The sequence below is a fragment of the Suricata suricatta genome, chromosome 2, assembly GCF_006229205.1.
Source record: "Suricata suricatta isolate VVHF042 chromosome 2, meerkat_22Aug2017_6uvM2_HiC, whole genome shotgun sequence".
NCBI classification, from domain to species: domain Eukaryota; kingdom Metazoa; phylum Chordata; class Mammalia; order Carnivora; family Herpestidae; genus Suricata; species Suricata suricatta.
Window position 1 is genome coordinate 63,542,763 of NC_043701.1, and position 23,946 is coordinate 63,566,708.

Consider the following 23,946-nt stretch of genomic DNA (forward strand, 5'->3'; position numbering starts at 1 on the left):
GATTTCAGGTCAGGTCATGATCTCATGGTTTGTGAGACTGAATCGTGCAACAGGATCCAAGGTGACAGAATGAAGGCTGCTTGGGACTTTCTTTCTTCCTTCCTTCCTCTCTGCCTCTCCCCAGCTCTCTTGTGCATATATGCTCTCTCTCTCAAAATACATAAATAGAGGTGCCTGGGTGGCTCAGCCAGTTGGGCGTCTGGCTTCAGCTCAGGTCATAATCTCATGGTTCGTGGGTTCTTGGGCTCTCTGCTGACAGCTAGCTGAGAGCCTGGAGCCTACTTTGGATTCTGTGTGTGTGTGTGTGTGTGTGTGTCTCTCTCTTTCTCTCTCTCTGACCCTCCCCTGCTCACACTGTCTCTCTCTCTCTCTCTCTCTCAAAAATAGATTATACATTAGAAAAAAAAATTAAGATAAATAAACATTAAAAACAACAGCAACAACAAAAAACAAATGACAAAATCAGGATTTGAACCCCAGTCTATGTTGGATACAAAGCTCCTTCCAATGCCTTTGTCATCTAGAAATCGCAAAACATCTGTCCTATGTAGTGGATGGCTGCCACATGGAGTAGATGATGAGGCCATGAAATGTTTTATTCTGAGACATCTTTTAGATGGCATTTGAAAATGCACTGATGCTTTCCTTCAATACCTGATATATGTCTGGTTTTGTGTTCAGAGACAAATGGTCATGGCCACACAAGATATCTTAAAGATAATCTTCTAAATTGGGCTCCAGCTTTCGTAACTTGGCTCGGTGTGGTTGGGTGACACTCATTCCTAGGTGTCAGTGTATTTTTAGCATCTTAGAACCTTACACAGTTAGGCTTCCTGAGCTTTGATCTAAGAACACATTTCTCTCAAGCTCCCCGTTAGCTGTCACATTGTTCAGATTTGCAAAAGCCTTTGTGGGGTAGAAAGGACTATTTTTATTTTAAAATTTAGCAAGGATTATGCAGTGGTGATTCACGGCTTGGGCACTTCAAGGCTTAATGAATATAATACTGCATGTTAAGTAAGGTCTTTGTGGCAGAATTCATCACTAATTACCACTGAACTGAAACCCAGAGTTCAGTTTTATTTTCTCTAGTAGGGCTCAGGAGATACTTCCTTGCAGAAGAAACCTTGCTTTGATTTCTATTCACTATGACCTACCATCTGTTGAGGTGCTTTGACAACGTCCCAAACTGCCTCTGGCTTCAGAACAGCCTTTGCCTACCCACGGAAGACCTTGGTGGTAAGGAATCTAAAGGAATCTATTTAAACACAGGACTGTCTATAAGTTATCCTAGAAGAGTCTCTTCAACCTTCTTTATCCATTTGCATTAGAGACCAACAGGGAAAGAATGTGCTTTCTTTTTTGTTCAGCTCTCTTGAGGTATAATTTACAAATGGAAACTAAATAGATCTAAGGTGTACAATTTGACGCTTTGATATAAACTAGTTATATCTAGTTAGTTAAACTAGTTAACATGTCCATCACATTACATAGCTACCATTTTTCCCCATTGTGTGTGTGTGTGTGTGTGTGTGTGTGTGTGTAAAAATTTAAGATGTAGTGGGGCGCCTGGGTGGCTCAGTCGATTGAGCATCCAGCTTCAGCTCAGGTCATGATCTCACAGTTCGTGGGTTGAGTTCCACGTCAGCCTCTGTGCTGACAGCTAGCTCGGAGCCTGGAGCCTGCTTCGGATTCTGTATCTCCCTCTCTCTCTGCTCCTCCCCTGCTCATGCTGTCTCTCTCTCCCTCAAAAATAAATAAAACATTAAAAAAAAACAAACCAAAAGACCTACCTTCTTAGCAATTTCAAGTACATAATACAGTGTAGTTAACCATGTATATTAGATCTCCAGAACTTACTCTCCTTGCATAAATGAAGCTTTATACTCTTTGACTAATACCTCTCCATTTCCCCTCCCCCAAGCCCCTGACAACCACCACTCTCTACTCTCTGCTTCTAGGTGTCTGTCTTAGATTGTACCTATAAGTGAGATCATGCAGCATCTATCTTCTGTGTTTGGCTTATTTCACTTAGCATAATGTCCTCCAGGTTCATCCATGTTTTTGTTAACAGTGGGTGTCCTTTTTAAAGGCTGAATAATATTCCACTATAAATATATACCACATTTTGAGAGTGCTGTCTTTATTTAGGTTAGCAAAAGGTGTGTCACTTATGATAATCCATCTCTATATGGATCTATATATGATGCTTGGTGATGGTTCAGGTGCACATTTAGTGAGATCACCTTGCTTCATCACACGGGCTTCAGATACGGGCAATGTACCTAGGAAAATCAACCATACCATACCAACTGAGTAGGAGGGGTAACAAACAAACAACCAAAAACCAAAACCAAGGCTGCCCAATTGAGGAAATGTAGCACAAGAATTTCTTTCTTATATTCTACTGATAACCTCATTTTCTAAAAGTCCTCCGTGGAAAATGGAAGCATTCAGGAGGAGGAGGAAACGGGAAAAGAAGCTGAGAGCTTTTAGATATAATTACTATTAACTGGAAATGTCACTCTCCCCCACATCCCCAAGTCTCTTTTTAGATTAGCAAGCAGCAGTGACCAGATGGAGGCTGTGCGCTAAAATGCCTTCTGTGATGTGAGCCAAACCATTACGGTAGTCAAGCTCCTCTTGAACAGATGGACCACCAATTTCTTGGGTTAAAGATCAGCCAGGCTCATTAAGGAAGCTGCAAGGGTTCAACAGTTAAAATTCCTTTTCTCCTCACATCCTAAGTGGCTTAAGTATCTTTTGCAACCTTAAAAAAAAAAAGGCTAACCAGAATAGGGGGATTAAATAGCCCAAAATATGAATACCCAGGACTGCAGGAAAGAATACAGAAGAAAAAGGATGAAATTAGTGGTCATTTAAGCCATTAATGCTATTCCTATTGCCCATTATTGACATTCTCAGGTACTTTTCGATGTGTTCTATTATAAATGTATTGACTTGAAAGGAAGCAGTAGAAGCGCTTTCATGTAAATGCAAGCTTAATCTGTTACCGTTCTGAAGTAAATGGTACAGGCTGTATAGGGGAAGTAAATGACAGGGACATCTCATCAGCAGTGTAAAAGGATTAAATTAAAAAGAAAACTTAAGGCTTACACTCAAGGGGAAACATGTGAGGACCCAGAAGTCAGAAGTTACATTTCCTGAGCAGGATCAGATCACAGAAGATCAGATCAATGGCTTCCTCTGACAGAACAACTTTAACTGATATTGAGAAAGGGCCAATTATGTATTCCTACTTTAGGGGAAGACTTGATATAATAGTTTGGAAAATTATACTTGGGGGGAAAAATTTCAAATTGGCCTGAAGATGAAATCCCAAGTATTCCTAGGCACATGGGCTGGGTTAAGCAGCAAATGTGTGGGAATTGGTCAAAATTTAACTTCCCTGTCCTCTTCAATCCCTCTGCCTCTCATCTTCATTTATTGAAGCTTGGGGTTGCTGGTATCTCCTGCTTCATTAGAGATTTCTTACTTATCTATTTTGTGTTCCTTGTTTGAGAGTCCATACTAACTATTTTTAAATCAGAAATATTTAAAAATGCACTCCAGGGGAGCCGGGACGGTTCAATTGGTTGAGCATCTGGGTCTTGATTTTGGCTCAGGTCATGATCTCGCAGTTCATAAGTTCAAGCCCCAAAAGTGGCTCTCCTTCTCTCTCTCTCTCTCTGCCCCTCCCCCACTTTTGCTCATTCTCTAAATAAATAAATAAATAAATACATTTTAAAAATGTGCTCTATATATTCATGGCTTTCTAAACAGAGAAAATGAAATGGCCATGTTAGCTGGATTTGAGTTTGGGTCCTCTTTATGATTATGAATTATTTACTCTGCACTCCATGCAGCTATGTCTACTGATAAAGGCAAAAATGGTGAGGGCTCCAGGAAGATGAGGCAGCTTGTTATGATGATCCCACAGACACAGTGATGGCCCCTCCAGATGGCAGAACTACACTAACTGTTCTAATGAGCACACACAGCTGGTTCTTAGGGTCACTAAGGTAGTGTTGATGCTAGTTTGTGTCCCACTTTCCAATGACACATTCTCTTTTCTGTCTTTCCATGGTTTACGTCTCAACATTTATAACAAGCTTATGATTTCCACGGCTTGTTATCCCTGCTGCTTTTAACATTCCTTAACATGCTCTTCTCTCTGCATTCCTTCTTTCTTGTCTCTTTGGATTCTCGTGTTTCACCCATGTTCCTTAGCTCTCCAAAGCTAGCTTGGTCTTGATGCACCCCTGCACTCGGGCAGGCCTTTTTCCTTTATTATATGCTTAACAACTAATCACCATGTTTTCTTTCTAAAATTTAGCTGTTTGTGGCTTTCACTGTCGCTGGGCTCAAGGGTTACCTCTCTACTTTTCCATCGACACCTGTGATTAGAACAGAACTGGATGCTTGAAGGGGCCATAAGGAGTGTGAACTCTATCAATTAGCAAAAATATATTAAAGTGAGACCTGAATTATTTCGCTCAGTAACAGAAACTTAATGAATATTTTCCAGCTACTACATGGACATACACAGAATCAAAGGGAAGGTACAGTGCTGAATGAATGCCTTGGAAATTGCATTTTGGTACATTTCATTGGACTGTAGCCAAATACAACATCTTGTAACACAGATCAAGAATGACAATTTGCACTGCTAGATAGAAGCAACATTTGGATTTTTGGTGAATTCTCATCAAGTTATAAGATGTGACCAATCCTTTTCCAGAGACAAAAGCAATGCAAAATATTCCATTCTCCTAGGTTTTCATTCATACCAAAGAATAACGGATCTGGAATAGCCTTATTTACAGTTAAATCAGAGAAATACGGATGCCTAAAACACCCAATGGTTGGAGTAATGAGCACCTTAACATGACAAAAGATGACAGAAAGGGGAATCAGAACTTACAGTCGTTAAAAAGTCTTGATAAATCCACCCTTCTGTCTCTTCCTTATATTGTATGTCCAGTTCTGGGTCAAGCATGAGAGATATCAATGAGGCTGAAGTCATAATTGTAAGTCATAATTGCTATCAAGGGGCTTACACTTTAGTTATTCAAAGAAGAAAAAACCCACAATTTAAGAATGACATAAGAGAATGGAATAATTCAGGAAAAGTTATCACCTTATGGAGGAATAGATTTCTAAATTGTGTGGAAGCAATGGCTTAGTGAAGTGATGACTAAACGGGGACATAAAAGCAGTCTATAAATACTTTAAAGGTGTAAATACCAAGTAGGGTGAGGAATTATTTTGTCTAGTACTCTACGAAAATAGCACTGAGGGTGGAATTAGAAAAGGAATACATTAAATACAGTGTGAACAATTGCAAAGGAATTCTTTAAACTGTAGCTCCAGGGTCCTTAACGACCTTAAAAGAAACAGCTCTTACTCTTTGATAACGCTTGCTGGCACCTTGCAGTGGTCCAGGTAATGTCAATGAACATCGAGACTGCGCTAGACCCCAGCATAGAGAAAGGTAAGAGATGCCCTCCAGCAATCCCAGAGCAGGAGGTAAGCTAGAAATGTGGGTAGAGGCAGGCCGTGCTGGCCTTGGCAGGGCCTTGCTAAGACGCTGCGCCTCAGAGTTCAAGGAGCGCTTGCAGCACACTGATGCCTTCGCCCTAGCTCAGATCCCCTGAATTATCCTCTCTGGTGTTGAAGCCAAAATCAATATATTTGAAATGTTTCATGAATTTTTTTTCTGATGAGATACCAGGATTGCAAATATTTGCTGATGAGTTTTAAGCAAAGGAATGATCAGCACTGCATTTTAGAACAATCACTCTGGCTGCCACGTGGGGAACAAAATAGGAGACAATATGGAAGCTGTTTGAATATTCCAGGGAAAAGTGGATGAGGGCTTAAATTAAAGCCGTGTCAGTAGGGTAGAGAAGAATCCACAATTTCAACAGTGCTTCGAGGTTAACTCAATGTGAGGAGGTGAAGAAAAGTAAAAAATCTAGCAAAGCCTAGAAGCCAGAAGTCTGGCTCACCCTTCATCAGGGGAGGGCAGTTTAGAAAGTTAGCCTAACTGGTTGAAGGGGTTTTCTTCCAAGATTCCATGGGGCAAGAACAGTCAAGCATTAAAGAGAAGAGTCAAGTATTGGGGCACCTGGGTGGCTCAGTTGGTTAGGCATCTGACTTTGGATCAGGTCATGATCTCATGGTTCCGGAGTTCAAGCTGACAGCTCAGAGCCTGGAGTCTGCTTCAGAGTCTGAATCTCCCCCTCTCTCTGTCATTCTCCCTCTCTCTCTCAAAAATAAACATTAAAATGTATAAATTTAAAAAAAAGAACAGTCAAGTATTGAAAGGCAAGTTCAAGTCTAAGAAACCAAAAGGAAGGCTAAAGATGACCCAACTGACAGGGTCAAGCAGGGTGCCATCAAACCTGAAGTCCCAAGTCCAGCTGGATGAGAGGAATAACAAGAAATCTAGGAATATATCTGGAGCAGCTGTAACAACTACTCAGCTAAACTACTGATTTTGTGTGCCTGGGTGGGCTGGTCAAGACTAGGGAACAGGGAGGGAATTCCAACTGTGTGGATGATAAGAAAAACCATAAAGAGGGTACAGGTTAGTGGGACAGAAGTTGATACATTGTGCTTTGGGTTGAGATGTTGAGTTTGTGGTGCTATGGAACATTCAGATGGTGGTGTTCTGGAAAACTGATCTTCACTCTCTCCTCATTGACATATTAAACTAAATTCAGTCACTCTTTCACCTTAGAAATTGTGACAACTTCATAAATTACTCAGTGCATAAGATGTGCAGGTCCTTTTGTCTAGTGTGTTTTTGTTTTTGCTTTTTTTCCTGGGCAAAAATGAATCAATCAGACATCTGCTTTTGAGAAAGCATGTGTATGTCTATGCTAGGATGATTTCTTATGATAGTACTTTATAATTTTCACCATATATTTTTCTATTTTCTTTTCTCTTTCAGGGAAAGAAACAGACTTTCTATAGAAACCTCCCTTCTTGACTTCTGTTTCCAGAAGCAAGAGCCCATTGGGGGTACTTGTGAGGAAAACATGAAAGGAGAGAAGGGTTTCCCAGGATAGATTCACCAGGGTCAAAAGAAGAGGAAAGAGAAGTCTCTGTGCAGGTTTTTGATGGAAATAGAGAGAAAGGGAAACTTTTCCAAAGCTAAAAACAGATTATGTAGGCTGAAGGGAGCAGAGTTGTGTGTGGTTCCTCAGGCATTTGAATCTACGTGTTAGTCCCTGGCACTTCCAAGGTCAAGTGGCAGAACCTAGGAAAAGTCAAGACCCACCATTCACAGCCTTGACACAGTCTCTTGTGTGCCCAATGTCAAATCAAAGCCACTGGTCAATGTATTGATGACACAGGCTGAAATAATGTAGGGACAGATGCCTGATGGCTAGGGGGAGTTCATCCTGACTCCTACAACCTTAGCAAAACCACAGCTGGGAGAGCCCCACAGAGAGCTGAGGTTATAGCCCAGCCAAGATATGGTGCATCCCAAAGTCAGAATTAAATTGCTAACTGAGAAATAAAGAAATACGGTATTTCCAGGACTCCTGAGTTTGTGTCCTTCTGATTCACACCCACACCATTAATTATTTCCCACATAGGTCTCTTCATTACATGTCTGGATATGATCCTTGGGAAGACCCTGTTGTTTGCAGACAACAGGTGGGCCAGGCTGCCTTTGTGAGGGTCTCGGATTCCAGAGAAAAGTAAAACAACGGACTTGGAGGCATCTGTGCAAGTAAGATTCTCATTTCAAGGTCAGTGATGTAATTCTGTAAACACCATGCCCAAAGTTAATCGGGGTTGCAAGGGTGTTAATTAGCAGAAGTGTAACTCTCCTACTAGGAAAATAGTCCGTGCGGATCCAGTGGCCCTCACCAACACTTATTTTATCTAGTGGTTAACAGATGTGGTTGTTAGCTTGCGGTAACTTCTTCAATTTCACCGGAGTCCTACAGCTCTTTGAAGTTCTTAGCTGACAAGGTGAGCTGATCTGTCTGGACACCTCTGGGGAGAGGACAAGGTTGTGGAGGGAAAGTAAAGAAGACTCAATGCTGACAGAAATAAAATCAAATGAAAAGAGATGCGATAATTGTCCTAAAAATTGTACATCACTGATCTCACGCATAAAGCAAATGTTAAGTGGGCATCCTTCAGTGCCGTTTAAACTTTCCAACCCAGACCCATTCCAGGCCCTGCTCCCCCTTTCAGAACTTTTATTTATTTTTTAAATACAGGCAGTGTTTTTGCTTCACATGTTAGATAATTGTAAAGCACTTTCCTCTAGAGCAAGCCGGCAGCCTTATGCCCTTGCTATAGAGAGAAAGTATAAATGTAAATCAATATCGTGTGTCATAAATTACTTTTTATTACGAGACGAGTAAGTGATTTGCCTCTGTAAGTGGACTTGCTTGCATGGCGCAGGATTAAAAGAATGTTTATTGTTGCAATCGAAACCTTTAAAACAAACCCCTCCGAGGTAGAAAGACAGACTTTAGTGCTTCTATTACTGCTCCACAGTGCGCTGTTCAGTCAGTCTCACTTCCTAAAGCAGCTAGTAATTTATTTCCCCATGTATGTTGCGGTTGTCATCTGTGAAGTCGGAGTCACACAACTGTTAAATTTAACGAACTATGGTTAAGAAATGAATGAATAGTTACGAGCTTCACAAATCAAACTCTCAAATCTACAACTTGGCTTTTCTTGAATTCTCAATGTGTTTACAACACGCAAGGCTCCACCCCTCACTGGTTTGTCATGCTCAGTTTTACAAGGACAAGCAAACAACCAGCCGTAGCTGTGTGCCCATTTCAGCTGTGGCTGCTCTGAGCCCGGGGTGTGCCAGAAATGTAACTGCTTAGAAGAGGGGGCGGGGAAGCACTTTCTGGGCCATATGCTTGCTGTCTGTGGTCATAAAGAGACACATGGCCTCCAATGAAAACTAATTTGGGCTATATTTGAGTCACTGGAAAATAGAACCACTATCTCATCTTCTGCAAGTCTATGGGAATTAACTTGTTTTCATTCCTGTGGGATATAAAAATGGCTTAGATCTACAACTAAGGGACAAGTCTCAAATTCTGAGCTGCAGTCATAAAGATGATTATTCAATCATGTCATCTTTCCTTTCTGTGTATCTGTCTCCCTTCTGAGGTTACATTCCTTTTCACATTCCAGCAGAAGCTGTAAGGACCATTTAGACCAAGAGGATGAAAACAAGCACAGGAACACGTGTGGATGGGAAGCAATTGAAGCAATACTCTCTCATGGCCCAGTTCCCTCTGGATCTTGCTAACTGCATGTCTTTCCTCTTCTTGTCATGTCTATGTTCCCTTCAGAGCCTGACTCATCCTACCTGAGACTGTCTCAGATTTGCCCCTTGTTCGCTTCTCCCAGCCTGACTTGAACTCCAACCCAGTATCTCCATCCTCTGTGATGATTCAGCCTTTGCTGAATCTAGCCCTACATAAATGACTTGTTCTGACTCACCAAGACACCTGAAGAGCTGGCCTGGCTCCTCTCTGTCACCTCCCCCATTAGTCTGGCCTTCAAACTGTGGACTGAATCTTTCAATTTGATCTGCCTACTGTAAGGAAAGAGGGATGGTCAGCTACAGGCAGGAGATGGGACCTACCTGATGACCCCTTTCACTGAAGAGGGTGCTATACCCAATATCCAATGTGTGTTATTTTACCACATACATGATGTATGTTTCTCTACCACACTTCTTGGAGGACTCCTCATCGGCTCAGGTCAACTAGAAACTGGATCTCGAATAGTGAAACAGAGCTTTTCTGAGGAGAGAAAATGACATCACAGGCAATAGGAAGTAAACACACATAAGCTTATAATTCTGAAAAGGGCTCAGGGTTCCTAGGGAACAGGAATGGATTCTTTGTCATTGAAATGCTGGGGGCTGAACAAAGAACAGCAAGAGATGAAGCTAGACATACAAGCCCTAACTGAGGAAACATGTGCTTAAGGTATTTCATTTTGCTGTCCTAAAGACAACACAAAAATACACATGGGAATCCATGTTAATAAGTTCTGGCCAAGCAGTACCACATCCTTCTTATTGTAGTCATTGGTTCAGAAATGGAGATTTGACCCAATCAGAATCAAGAAATGCAATGAACCTTCTGTTGGGCCTCCTAGGAAGAAAGCATGTGCCCTTTGTTCACTAGGACTGTGAGCCTGAAGCTGCTAAGAGCTAACATATAGAGTCAGAAGGCATTGCAGGAGAAAGCATCACCAAAAGCTTAGGAGGAACTGAGTTCCTAGATCAAGCATGATCATGAAAATCATGATCAAGCCATGCATGAAAATCACCCCACCTCAAGACTGGTTATATGAGCTGGTGAATTTCCTTTTCTGCCAAAGCCAATTTGACTTGGGTTTCTGTTTCCGACACCCCTAAAAAAGTTTTAGCTGTACATCTTAGATGCCACACTGAAGTATTTGTACTTAATTCTATAGAACATAAAAAATTAGGGTATTATGGGATGGAATCTACATAATTATGACTATCTTGTTGATATATTATCTCATATTATGATGAGAATCATAATTGACCTTTCATAATCCTGAAAACAGCCTGGTATTCTCAAGCAACAATAAATAACTCTGGGATTGCAACATTCTTTTTTTTTTTTTTTTTTACATTTATTTATTTTTGAGAGACAGAGAGAGACAGAGCATGAACAGGAGAGGAGCAGAGAAAGAGATATAGAATCTGAAGCAGGCTCCATATTCTGAGCTAGCCATCAGCACAGAGCCTGACGTGGGGCTCAAACCCAAGAACCATGAGATCATGACCTGAGCTGAAGTTGGACACTCAACTGACTGAGCCACCCTGGTGCCCCGGGATTGCAACATTCTTTAACATATTTTGTTGCACATGGTTTAGCCCTTCAATTATATATTATCTTACACTGTTTATCACTGAATCTTCCATGTTCACCTATTCACTTTCTCTTCCCTTTCTCATGCCAGGGATTGTGATTCTATGTGCACCACACAGTCCTGAGCACTCAGTAGGCATTTTTAAATTGTTTATATGTCTAGAGTAAAAAGAATGAGAAAGGGAAGGCAAAAAATCCTTTTACTGGAGTCTGTGAAAACTTCTCACCAAATTTAGGTTCAGTCCCCATATTACAACATTACTTATTCTCCAAGAGGAAACTAAGTAACTCTATTTACATAGCTGTCAAGTCCTCTTGCTCCTATATATGTTTCTACCAATCACAGCTACTCACCCAATTGCTTTGAAATATGTTGATCAATCCCCTGGTGGCTGCCAAACCCCAAAGGAAAACACCAATCCCTTTGAAATGATCAAACCAACGAAGTTCCTGATGTAAAAGCAACTTATTTTGGTTTCCTTTGTGAAAAATGTAACACAAGGTCTAAAGAGCTATTAATTTAATTATCAGCCTTCTACATGAATCCTCTGCTCTCTTGAGAGTTTAATTAATTTGGAGCAGACATTTCCAAAAGATGGAGAAGGATAGAGATCAATGTCCCCAAAGATAATCACTTTGATTAGTGATTTACATTTAAATAAATGAACATCCACTTTGAATATTAAAAGTACAGGTTCTGCCCCTTTCACCATTTTGTGAGTTCCAGGCTATCCTGTGTCAGGTGGGGAGGCAGAGGTAAATGGATATTGCCTAACGAGTTCAGAAATTGAGAAGTGAGTTCAGAAATTGAGAAGTGACTTTCCTTCTATATTCAGACCTATAAATGAGAGTGAAGTGAGCTGAATGGCCATAGGGAGGCCAGACTTTCAAAGGGGCCATTGTGGGAATGTTGCCTGTCCTTTCTCACCATCCACTCCCACCCTGACTCCTCTGCTATCCAACTTACTCGCCAACACTCTGCCTGCACGTCTCAAACATCACTGCTAATACCCTTCTATTTTATTATTTTATTTTATTTTATTTTATTTTAAAGAGAGAGACCAAATGAGTGGAAGAGAGGGGCAAAGGGAAAGAGAGATAGAAAGATAGAGAGCTCAATATAGGGCTTGATCCCATGACCCTGGGATCATGGCCTGAGCTGAAATCAAGAGTTGGATGTTCAACTGACTGAGCCACCCAGGCACTCCCCTAATATCCTTCTTTCTATGTAAAACTAGTAACTGACCTATTGTCCCATTCAAGGCTTTTTCCTCAGCCATCACTCTCCCTATTTGAGGGAATTCTTAACAATAGTTCCTATCTCTTCTTACTGAAACTGTCTCCTTGGTCTGCAGTGCATTATTCTTCAAAATATATCCTACATCCATGTCTCACACCATCTCCACCGCTACCACTGGGGTTTCATGACCTCCTATCCAATCATTCAGCTTCTACTTTTAACATTCAGTCTATGTCTGACACAGAAATCAGGGAGATCTTATAAAACAAACACTGGCTCTAACCACTGCCACCCCCTGAATCCTCCAGTGGTCCCCACCATATCTGAAATATAGCCCCAACTCCTTGCAATGGACTACAAGGTCCTACCCTATCTGCCCCCTGCCCACCTGTCTAACCTCATCACCCCCTACTTGCTACCCTAGCCACACTGGCACAAACATACCAAACTTATGCTGACTTTGAGATTTTGTCTGTGCTCTTCCCCCAGACTGACACATGGCTTGTACTCTCACTTCATTTCAGTGTCTTCTTCCCTGACCCTTCAGTTAATGTAGTCCCCCTTACCCTCTGCTACACTTTATACCCAGCTTTATTTTTCCTCTTTACACTTACCACTATTTGGCATTTTATCACATTGAGTGTATTTGGTTACTGTCTTCCCATTAGAGAGTAAGCTCCATGAGGATAGTCATTTTGAGTCTCCCTCTTCACTGGAGTAGCGCCTCTCACTCAAGAGGTACTCAATACAACCACTGAATGAGTGTTTCTCTCTTTCCTGATAAGAATAGCATGTTATTAATACTGGGTCCACAGAAGCAGAACTAATTTCTAAATCCTAAAATTGCTTCCTGGGCTCTGCTGTCATTGCACCAAAAAATCTTAATTGCAATGTCAACAAAAGTCTAAATAACATTTCTCAAGTGGGTCAACAGCCTCATTGATTAGGGTCTTATATTGGGCAGCTTATTTCTTACAATTCTGGAGGCTGGGAAGTCCAGATCAAGGTGTTGGCATGGTCAGATGAAGGCCCTCTTTCTGGTTCATGGCTAGTGCCTTTTTGCTGTGACCTCACATGATGACAAAGGGCAAGGGAGCTCTATGGTGTCTCTTCTATAAAGGCACTAATCCCATTTATGAGAGCTCCATCCTCATGACTTAAGCACTTCCCCAAAATATCAGTTCCTAATACCATCAAGTCAGGCATTAACATATGAATTTGGTTGGGGGGGGGCACAAAAACATTCAGAACAGAGCACTTAGCATTTTAAGGAAATGCTTAACTAACATCATTAAGGGGCATGCCATATCTTCAAGTTGACACTGGTCATTATTTACTTATATTAATTAAGTAGCTAGGAACCTGTCATTTGTAACTGGAGGGCTGGACATTGCTCTGCTATTTTCATACAAAAGGTTCCATCTTTTTTGCCCACCTCTGTGTTTTTATGGCATCACTGTTGTACCACACAGATGCTTGTGGACACTTCCATGGACTCACAATTCCTAAAGGAAGTTCTTTTATGGATGTATGTTTTTGTTCGTTTGGCTAATATCCCTTTGCTTTGGGGAATTTCATGAGGTTTTCCTAACTAGTGAATTGGCATTTCTGCTGGTAGTCTATGGGAATCTGAATATTCAAAAGTTGAGAAGTCCTGATCAAAGGGGTAGGAATAGGACTCATGTAGGACCAATCCTCAAACCAAGGAGAGACAAGCAGAGTCAAGAGGAGATAAAGACAGAGATCTGGAGGCAATTCCTCCAAACTCATCCTTAAGACCTGACTCCCTAAGCAATTCTTCCAATCTTGTGAACCACCTGAGAAGCCTTCTCTGTTGCATGAGCCAACATTTTCTCCTTTTGCTGAAATTCACCAACTTGGATTTCTGTCACTTCCCGGAGTATCCTCCTTACCCTACAGTAAAATCATGCCCATGAAAATCATGCTCTAGAAGGCTCCTTGAACATTTATCATATATGCTTAAACTAATGCTGTTCGTCTTCAGACTTCCAATGCCTGATGTTGGTATGTTCCATCATGAGAGGAAGAAATACATACAGAAGTGGTGACTGAGCCATTTGAAAAGAAGGGGAGTTGCTTCTCTTGGGACGATCTGAATTTGGTGGTTTTGGAGCCAAAACAGGGAGCAGCATATTGAGATATAAGATGTGTGATGCATACTGAGGAGCTCAACTCTTGAGTAGGAAACAAACACGCCCACTCCTACTTTAAGGGGAACTGTTACACCAACAGAAGCTGAAGGAGCTGTTAAATCAGCTCCACCTTCTCATATTTCCACTATGATACGTATGGCCACAGCACATTCTGCTCCTCTAGGAAGCCAATGTTACAGCAGAAAAACTAGGTGTATGTAATTTGTCAGTGGTTGAGGCACTGCAAGAAGCCAAATCATGTATAAATGAATGAAAATCTTGTGTTTTGTTTTGTTTTTTCAAGAAAACGCTGAGAATTAAAATGAACAAACAGAATGAGATGAACTGGGATTGAAAGAATAGTTTATGGGAGGCCCAGACCTCACAAATTTTGGAAGAAGGATTATGGGCCAAATACAACTCAGTATTAAAGTGTCCCCATTATCCTCAGTCTGTATTCAAAGGAGCATTACAATTCAGATCAATAAACTGACAAGCCCTGGGCCATGCTAAGGATAGAAGGGTGGAGGACATAGAACAATATGCAGATCATCTCACTGATGTTAGGATCAGAGGGCCACTTGAGATCAAGACCTCCCTTACTCCAGATCTTTTGCCTGGACTTCTTAGCCATCTTCTTGTAAAATGGACTCCTCATGACTCAGCTCCAAGGTCTATTTGCATAGTATTTGTCCCTGCCTCCTTCTTTACCATAACTCCTGCTTCTTGCCTTACGATCCTACCCCTTGTCCTCCTCCTCTGGTTTTCCTAACCTCTAGCTCTGTGCTAAGCTGGCTGGATTTGATTACTACATATCCAAAATTGTCATTTAACTCAAAACAAATATGATACCACGGCAAAGGAGAAGAGCAGTCCTATTATATTCACCTGCATTCTGTTGTATTCATGGATAGCAAGGGTTGCTGAACACCTATCTGTGGGCTGACTGACTGCAATGGAATCATTTGAAAAAAATTTTAAGTCATTATTCACGAGACGTATCTGGAAGACTCTTCCTTAACAAGGTCTAGATGAGAACCATGAATCTGTTCCAAACTCTCACTGGCAGAGGAGGCAGTTTGGAGGATTACTACATCAGAGGCTCTGTTACTCTATTGCCAAACTGGAAGACAGACAGCAAAGTCCTGGATCTCCTGGGACTTGTGATGTGGTTGCAGTTATTCACTGCAGAATAGTCATCTATTTCCAAGCCTGCATGTATGCCAACGTGGCCGGTGAAGCAAGTGCATGCATCACATATCTAAGAGGCCATGTGTATATTGAATACTCATGAGAAAGGATCTCTGTGGGGAAGACAGAAAAGATGCGTGGAGTACGAATGAGGAAGGGGAAGGAAGGAGAGGCAACATCCAGGTGTTTCCTAATCAGCTTTGGTTAATGGGCCAGCCATGAGGGAAGTTGTACTTCACTACATACATGCCACACTAGTCACACGTATGCTGCACATGCAAAGGGAATGCCAACGTTAATATCACTAACTTTTGTTCCTTAGTCCTAGAAAATGTCTCATGCCATTGTAAAAAGGGTTGGAAAATACTTTTAATTGATTTCCTTTTTTCTAGTTTTATTGAGAAATAATTGACACACATCACTGTGTAAATTTAAGGCATACAGCATGATGCTGTTGATTTACATATTTTGTGAAATGATGACCACAATAGGTTTAGCTAGTATCCATCTTCTCATATGGATACAGTTTAAAAAAAAGGAAAAACTTTCCCCTTGCGATGAGAACTCATAGGATCTATTCTCTTAGCAACTCCTACATACTATACAGCAATGTGAACTACAGTTATCATGCTACGTCTCACTATATCCTTATTTTCATATTTTATAACTGGAGTTTGTGCCATTTAACCACCTTCTTCCAGTTCTCCTTTACCTCACCCTCTGCCGCTAGTAACCACAAATCTCATGTCTTTTTCTATGAGTTTGGTAAGTTGGTGTTTTAATATTAGACTCCAGGGGTGTCTGGGTGGCTCAGTTGGTTAAACGTCCGACTTCGGCTCAGGTCATGATCTCATTCATGGTTTGTGAGTTCGAGCCCTGCATCAGGCTTGTGCTGACAGCTCAAAGCTTGGAGCCTACTTTGGATTCTGTGTCTCCTTCTCTCTCTGCCCCTCCCCCACTTGTGCTCTGTCTCCCTCTGTTTCTCAAAAATAAATAAATGTTAAAAATTTTTTAATAAAAAAATAAAATTAGATTCCATATGTAAGTGAAATCATATAGTATTAATCTTTTGCTGTCTGACTTATTTCATTTAACATAATGCCTTCAAGGTCCCTCCAAGTTATCACAAAGTACTATATTCTTTTTATGTCTGAGTAACATTCCACCGTGTGTGTGTGTGTGTGTGTGTGTGTGTGTGTGTGTAACAACGTCTTTATCCACTCATCCATCAACAGACACAAGCTGGGAAAATATTCTTTTCAGATTCTCCAGTGTTTGTGTGTTTTATATAGTCCAGAGACAAATTTGCCACATGAAATTATTCAATTTAGTAATAACATATTTACACAAAGGGTCTACTGCAGTGTCTGACACATTCTAGGGGCTCAGAAGTGGTGGATTACTATTACTCAGGAAGGTGCTATTAATAAGGATCAATTTGGGAAACACATTTTATACAAAGTTATGAGTGAACAATTTGAATGTCTGCCCGCCTACACTGTATCGACAGTTGGTACTCACTGATTTTTTTTCCCACTGAGCTTAACACTCAGCAAGACCTTATGAGTTGCAGAAGTCCAAAGAAATAAGATGAATCCCACTAGCACCAAGGACAGTCCCATTTATAATTTATTACTGTTTATTTGTAAAAACGATGCTCCTGACCATCCCCCAATATGATAGCTACTGTTGTTTCTCCCATGGAGGCATGTGTGCACAGCTGGCTCATGTTCCCTGTATCAATTACTGTCTGTGGCTCCTAGGCAACATAAAATTAATAGTCAACACAGTCATCAAAGCCATGACCTTGGCCTACTTAGCAGAGTTTTTGTAAAGGAAAAAAAAAAATCAAAGATGTTTTCTTGACACAGCACTGTATTGGGAGAAAATTGAGTCAATGTAACATAAAACAAACAAACCTGAGAATACAAATAATCATCTATTTTAAAACATTGCGGTGGGAAATGTCAGAAATATCATCATTAAAATATAAAAAGCAATACATCTCCAGTGAGTTTAATTTTCTTAGGCATGACTTTAAACCCCAAAATTCTCGTTGACCCATGAAGTTGTCAATGCCACTGCTCCTGACAGTGCAGAATAACCTGACATCAGAGAAGGTCCAGCAAATCCCAAAACACCCATGTGAGTTCTGAGAACTTTTCCTCTTCCCTCAAATGTCTTTGTCCCTGGCCGAAAACTCTCATTCTAACATCAATCTTTTAAGTTGCATTACTGTTTCTAGGGAAACTTTGTACAACACACACACCTTTTGAGAAGAAAAAGTGATGAACAGTCACCCACAGCAAAGTGAGCATGTCAGTTGGAAAGGCACAGTGTGAGTCCTGAGGGAAAGAGGAGGCACATTTTGTTGAAGAGAAAAAAAAGCTCTAAGACAAGGGTCCCCAAAACACTTCTGTTCACATATTCTAGTCCCCCTCCCTAAGCTTGGAAAACTATTTGCCCCCTTTGCAGATTTTTCGAGTTAACATCTACAATTCTTTATTATAAAGTTAAGGCATTATAAAGGAAGTATATCAATATTCTAAAATAAAACCCTTATGTTACTCTTTTAAACATACCTAACAGAATTTAAATACCATAGACATCGGATGCCCATTATCATTCATTTTAAAAAACCAAGCCTAAGCTCTTAGCAGGAATTTTTATACCATTCTTTGCTCCTTTAATTTGTGTTTGCCTTTCATTTTTGCGACTAGTTATTATTCAAACATGATATATTTTCATCCCTGAAAATCGTTCATGGACCATCCTAGTCTAGCTATAGGAAACAAAGAAGTATATAGAGTTTTTAAAACAGGCCCTGTTACCATAGGTTGCAAAAAGTTTAAAGTTTTTCTTTCAGATGAAACATTGATCATTATTAGTAACATATGAATATTAGCAGTGTACAATTGATCAAAACAACATATGTTAATTATAAATTTTGATTTGTTATCAAAGTAATATAGGGGTGCCTATGTGGCTCAGTCAGTTTGGTGTCCAACTCTCGGTTTTGGTTCATGAGATAGAGCCCCACGTCAGGCTCTGTGTTGAGTGTGGAGCCGGCTTGGGATTCTCTCTCTCTCTTTCTCTCTCTCTCTCTCTCTCTGTCCCTCTCCCATGCTCACACTTGTGCTCTAATTTTAAAAAAAAGTAAAATGTTACTAAAAATGAAGCTCTGAATGGTTTGTTACTGTTAATCTAGTTCATATATTCCTAGATTAATTATTTGTTATTGGGATGAAACAGGGTTCATTATCAATTTGATTCCTATTTTTCATTTTCAATCATAATAATAATGTCAACCAATGACTTAAATAAATTTTGAGTTATATGGCAAAATGGCAGGGTAATCTATTATAATTAATAAATTTTTATTTTTTATTTTTTATGTTTTATGTTTTATTTATTTTTGATACACAGAAAGACAGAGGATGAGCAAGTAAGGGGCAAAGAGAGAGGGAGACACAGAATCTGAAGACAAGCTCCAGGCTCTGAGCTGTCAGCACAGAGCCCGACGTGGGGCTCGAGCCCACGAACCGTGGGATCATGACCTGAGCTGAAGTCATACGCTCAACTGACTGAGCCACCCAGGTGCCCCTAAAAATCATATAACTTAATCAGAAATATTTAATATCACTTAAAGTTATTTTGTCAAATAGTTTAATTAAAGTTAATATAATTATAAAATTAAGACTAATGTTTCGATCTTTTAAATCATTTTTAAAAACTGAGATATAATTGACATAAAACATTAGTGTCAGGTATATAACAGTGATTCCGTATTTGTATATGTTGCAAAATAATCATCACAGTAAACCTAGTTAATATTCATCAATGTACAGTTATAAAAATTTTTTTCTTGTGATGAGAACTTGTAAGATCTACTCTCTTAGGAACTTTCAAATAGGTAATACAGTACTATTTACTATAATTGCCATGCTGTACATTATAGCCTCATGATTTATTTTTATTTTATAGCTGGAAGTTTGTACTTTTTGACTCCCTTCTCCCATTTTACCTATGGCCCAACCCCCACTTCTGGCAACTTTTAATTCATTTTGGAAAATGGAAACCTGTCTAGCAAAAGCATTTGATACTTAGTCGTTAGAGTCATTGACTTCATCAGGGCTGGGCAGTGTACCAAAAAGATTTTATGAACATTTTCCAAGTGACTATCCATCATACCAGTTTTTCTTTCACTTAAAGGCATCTTATTTAACTCCATGTACTCAGAAATACTTGGAGAAATAAAAATATTGTTAACTCTAATACTCATTTGCCAAAACAAATTTTTTGATAACATGACCATTTTTGTCAAAACTTGGGAGCTTAAGATCTAGCTCATTCGATTTACGGAAGATCTCTTAGATAAAATATAATTGGCAAAGCAAATCCTTCTGGTCAAACAATTGGTTTGACAACCTCACGTTTTGTGAGAAAGACTTTGGCCTCCTGTTTCCCTTCTGACCGATGTGTTGATGCGCGTCTTCCGGACAGCTACCTCATTTTGGAGTTTTAATTCTCAAATAGAGAAGGAGATAGGGCATGAACTTCTGCCAAGAGTTTGTTGCAAGGATCAAATAAACTGCTGTCATCTTCAATATTTCTTTTTATGGTTTGTTTGCTTCGCTTTCAAAAAAAATTCTCCCTCAGGAGCGACACATTCTTTGATAAGTAGTTGGGGAATGGGGAAAACGAGGTCATTAAAGAAAAATTGCCGTCACTACGGGACTTGAAAACATCTCAGTGAGGACCAGCCTATTTGCTCTCTAGGACCGTGTTTGGCCTATAACAGAAAGGTATCTAAGACAGGGGAGATGTGTGCCTTGCCTAGGTGTTTGATTCAGGGCGGCTTACCCAATTTCAGTAGCGCCAGTTGTCCCTTTGTCTGACATTCTGGAGCTTATGGTAGTAAGACTGCGAGAAGGTGAAAGAGCCCTTTTGAAAAGCAGAAAAAGGGTGAGTATGAATGGTAGGTGAGAAGGAACTGAATCCCAACATGTTGACTACAAGTCCGCTTCCGGCAAATCAGCTTTAGGAAAGAGGACGTGTGCACAGAGGGTCTAGAGATGTCTTCCTTATACTCTCTGTGGGTGCCTCCCAGGACGCTCTTTGTGAGTCCTGGGAGCACTTGAACCCCACTGTGCAGTTCTCTGGCCTTCAAGAACCAAGGGGAGGATGGGAGGCAGAGCTGTCATCAGTGTCTGAGTCTCCAGGTGGAGAGATTACAAGGGCAGTGGGCTACCTTCTGGCCAACTGTGCAAGTTCACCCAAGGAAGTCAGACTGCCTAATTTTTAGGTTAAGAGAACCAAATCTCTTATATGTCTATAGTAATGCATACACCCAATGTAGGAGCAAGTATATTTTTCACTGCTACATAGTTTAATGGCTAAATTTAGGCAGATATAAAAAATAGAAAAGCCTTATTTCAAATGGCCCCTAGTTTGCCCTGTCTGTAACATTTCTGAGTCCTGGACCTCACTCCTATGCTCAGGTATCAGGAGGTCTCAGACTGCTTCTAACCATTCAAAAGTCTCCTGCCCTGGGACCCCAGTCAAACCTTCTTTCCTTATGCTCTGAAATTAACCTCACTCATCATCTGAGAAGGAGAGTGACCTGATTTTCTAATTTCTGTAATTCATACTAAAGTGTGAATGGTCAAAAGACTTGATGCTTTCTGAGGTTGCCTCCACTCTAAAAGAGGAGTTATTGGATTACGGCCAGAACCATTTTGTTTGAGGGGTGGAAGTAAAGAAAGGGTTGTTTCTCTCATTTACTCTCCTTTCCTCAGTACAGAAAAACAGAGTCAGCCATTTTGTTTGCCTCCCCCAAGTCCCACATAAAACATCTTTCTAGGGACGCCTGGGTGGCTCAGTCGGTTAAGCGTCCAACTTCGGCTCAGGTCATGATCTCACGGTTCGTGGGTTCGAGCCCCATGTCGGGCTCTATGCTGACACCTAGCTCAGAGCCTAGAACCTGTCTTCAGATCCTGTGACTCCTTCTCCCTCTGACCCTCCCCTGCTCCCGCTGTCTCTCTCTCTCTCTCTATCTCTCTCTCTCAAAAATAATTAAAAACATTTAAAAAATTTTTATAAAAATAAAAGATCTTCCTATGCCCAACCCACTGCAAGTCCATTTAGGCCTCTTTCTTTTAGTGGTCCATTATGTATTCGGGGGGCACCATATATGTAACTGAACCACTAAAGAACAGGCTCAAAGAGCACCCTTCTGGCTTCCGAAAGTGAACAGGCTTCCCAGGCACGCGCCTGAGTATCAGAGTATCTCAGACTGAGAAGGAGATATATTTATCTACACTGCTCAAGGGTGAAGAGAGCAATGCTTCCAGATTGCCACCAGTGTCTTAAAGGGTCCTGGTATTTTCCACACACCGCTCTCACATACCCTGTGGATGGACCACCATAGAAGTGTACTTCAGACCAAGGGCTGCCAAGAGATGTAAACAATTCTTCCTCCTCATATTGCTTTTCTTATGCCAGTGAATCTTCCTAATTAGAACACAATCACACTGCTTCAAAGCACGATGTCTTTCAACTTCCAGTCATTCTACTAACCAGCTGAGATTTATGTCACGATGCTGGTAAACAATAGCAAAAGATAATACAACCTGAAAAAAGCCAGAGGACACGACCCTGGCTGTTTACTTCCGGAGCAGCCTCTCCGATGCCTGTAACAAGCTCTCTCCCTCTTTGCATTTTGTGATCTCGGTTCTCTGAACGAGGGCACTGCTCTGTTATGGATAAAAGTCATGGAACCCGATGAGTCCTTATAGATCTTAGAGCCAATTACAGCTAAAGAGGGACAACAAATGAAATTTGGCATCAGACTTTATTTTTAGTGCCAAATATTAAAAACCAAACCAGGAGACTGTTAAGGAGTAAAACATCTCAGGGAATTAATCTTCAATGCAGATTAATCCCTCTGGGTATTTGGATGTAAAGACGTGTTTCTAAACTGCTATTTTGAAAATCAGAAAGTTAACAATCAAAGGAGCAAGTTTTTATTTGCTCTGTTTTTATATCAATAATTAATTCTCTATTTTCTTATACCTCATAGAGCACCAACCCCCAATCTCACTTCTGAGGGTGCCAACAGGCCAAGTCTGTGGAAATTAACACCATGATTGAAAATCAAAGAAGCATGAAAAAAAATTAAGGTGGCAGGTAACACACCCCTTTCACTTTGTGTCTGTCCCTGAGTTGGGGCTTGGTTTACTTCAGTGCACATTATCCCAATAGAAAAGGAGGGTCATTTCAAAAGGAGGTGAGTTGTTTTATATGACCTTAAGATTTTATAATTCTGCCAGATTTTAGACATCATTAAGCCCAGCTAGTGGTTCTCAGCTTTGACTGCATATTCCATCACTCTGGAGTCTTTAAAAACATCCAACAACTGGGCTCTATCTACCTCAAGCCAGTGAAATAAGAATATCTGTGTAGAGTCCCAGACGTTGGTATTTTTAAGCTTCCCCAATGGTTTGAACATGTGCAGCCAAGTTCGAGAATCATCCCTATTTCACAAACACATACTCTGAGCCCCAGGGAGAATTAGTGACCTGTTCCAGGTCATGTTAACTAGTTATCACCTAGTTTTACTAGCTAACTGCTTTTAAGACATCCTTTATCTCTGGTGAACACTCCCAGGTTTCTAAATAGAGACTGGTTGATTCATTCAGGCAACGAATTATTTATAGAACACCTATACTGTATCAGGCACGTGACTGGTGGCTGGGGAGTAAATAGTGAGCTTTCTCAGGGTGAGATTTCTGCCCTCAGAGAGGTTCCAGTCTAGTGGGAGAGACAGACATTACCGGGATAATTATAAAATAATTGTGAAATTATAACTGTGAGGAGTGCTGGGAAGGGGAGGTTCATGGCAACATACAAGGCTGATTTCTCTGTGGACGTAAGAAGTGAGAACTGGGGCATCTGGCTGGTTCATCAGAAGAGCATGCGACCCCTGATCTCACTCCTGATCTCAGGGTCACACGTTTAAGCCCCACGCTGGGTGTACGGATGACTAAAAAAAATAAAGAAACCTTAAAATAAAAAAGGACACGAGAGCGGAAGGACATTAATTTAGGCAAAGGATGGAAAGAAGAATGGGATTATATGAAAGAGAGAAAGAGGGAGCGATTTCTTGACCTGGGTAGGACAATGGTATATATTAAAAACTTGGTAGCAAAAGAAAACACGGTCTGTCCTAGGAGCTGAAAGAGGGCGAGTGAGGCCGACAGCGAAGTCCTCCTGGGGGAGCTGACAGCCATGTTAACTGGGATCATTTATAAATATAACCTCGACCTTAAAAGATATACTTACCCTTGTCACTACAGGCACAATGAAAATTTACACACAGCACAACCCTGTACCTTCACGTTCAACGTAAAACAAACACTGAACTGGCTGGTTCAGTCAGAAGACCATGCAA

General features: G+C 40.7%; 1 protein-coding gene and 1 long non-coding RNA gene across 4 annotated transcripts in view; both read right to left on the minus strand.

Moving 5' to 3' along the window:
* The window catches only part of LHFPL3 (LHFPL tetraspan subfamily member 3), a 556,172-nt gene that overhangs the window by 360,654 nt on the left and 171,572 nt on the right, over nucleotides 1-23,946 (minus strand). The window lies entirely within an intron of this gene.
* On the minus strand, nucleotides 17,692-22,182 carry LOC115281958. The gene is made up of 3 exons (XR_003904471.1): nucleotides 22,127-22,182; nucleotides 20,358-20,438; nucleotides 17,692-17,839 (listed from the first exon to the last, which is right to left on the minus strand). It is a non-coding gene; the product is annotated as an uncharacterized LOC115281958 (long non-coding RNA).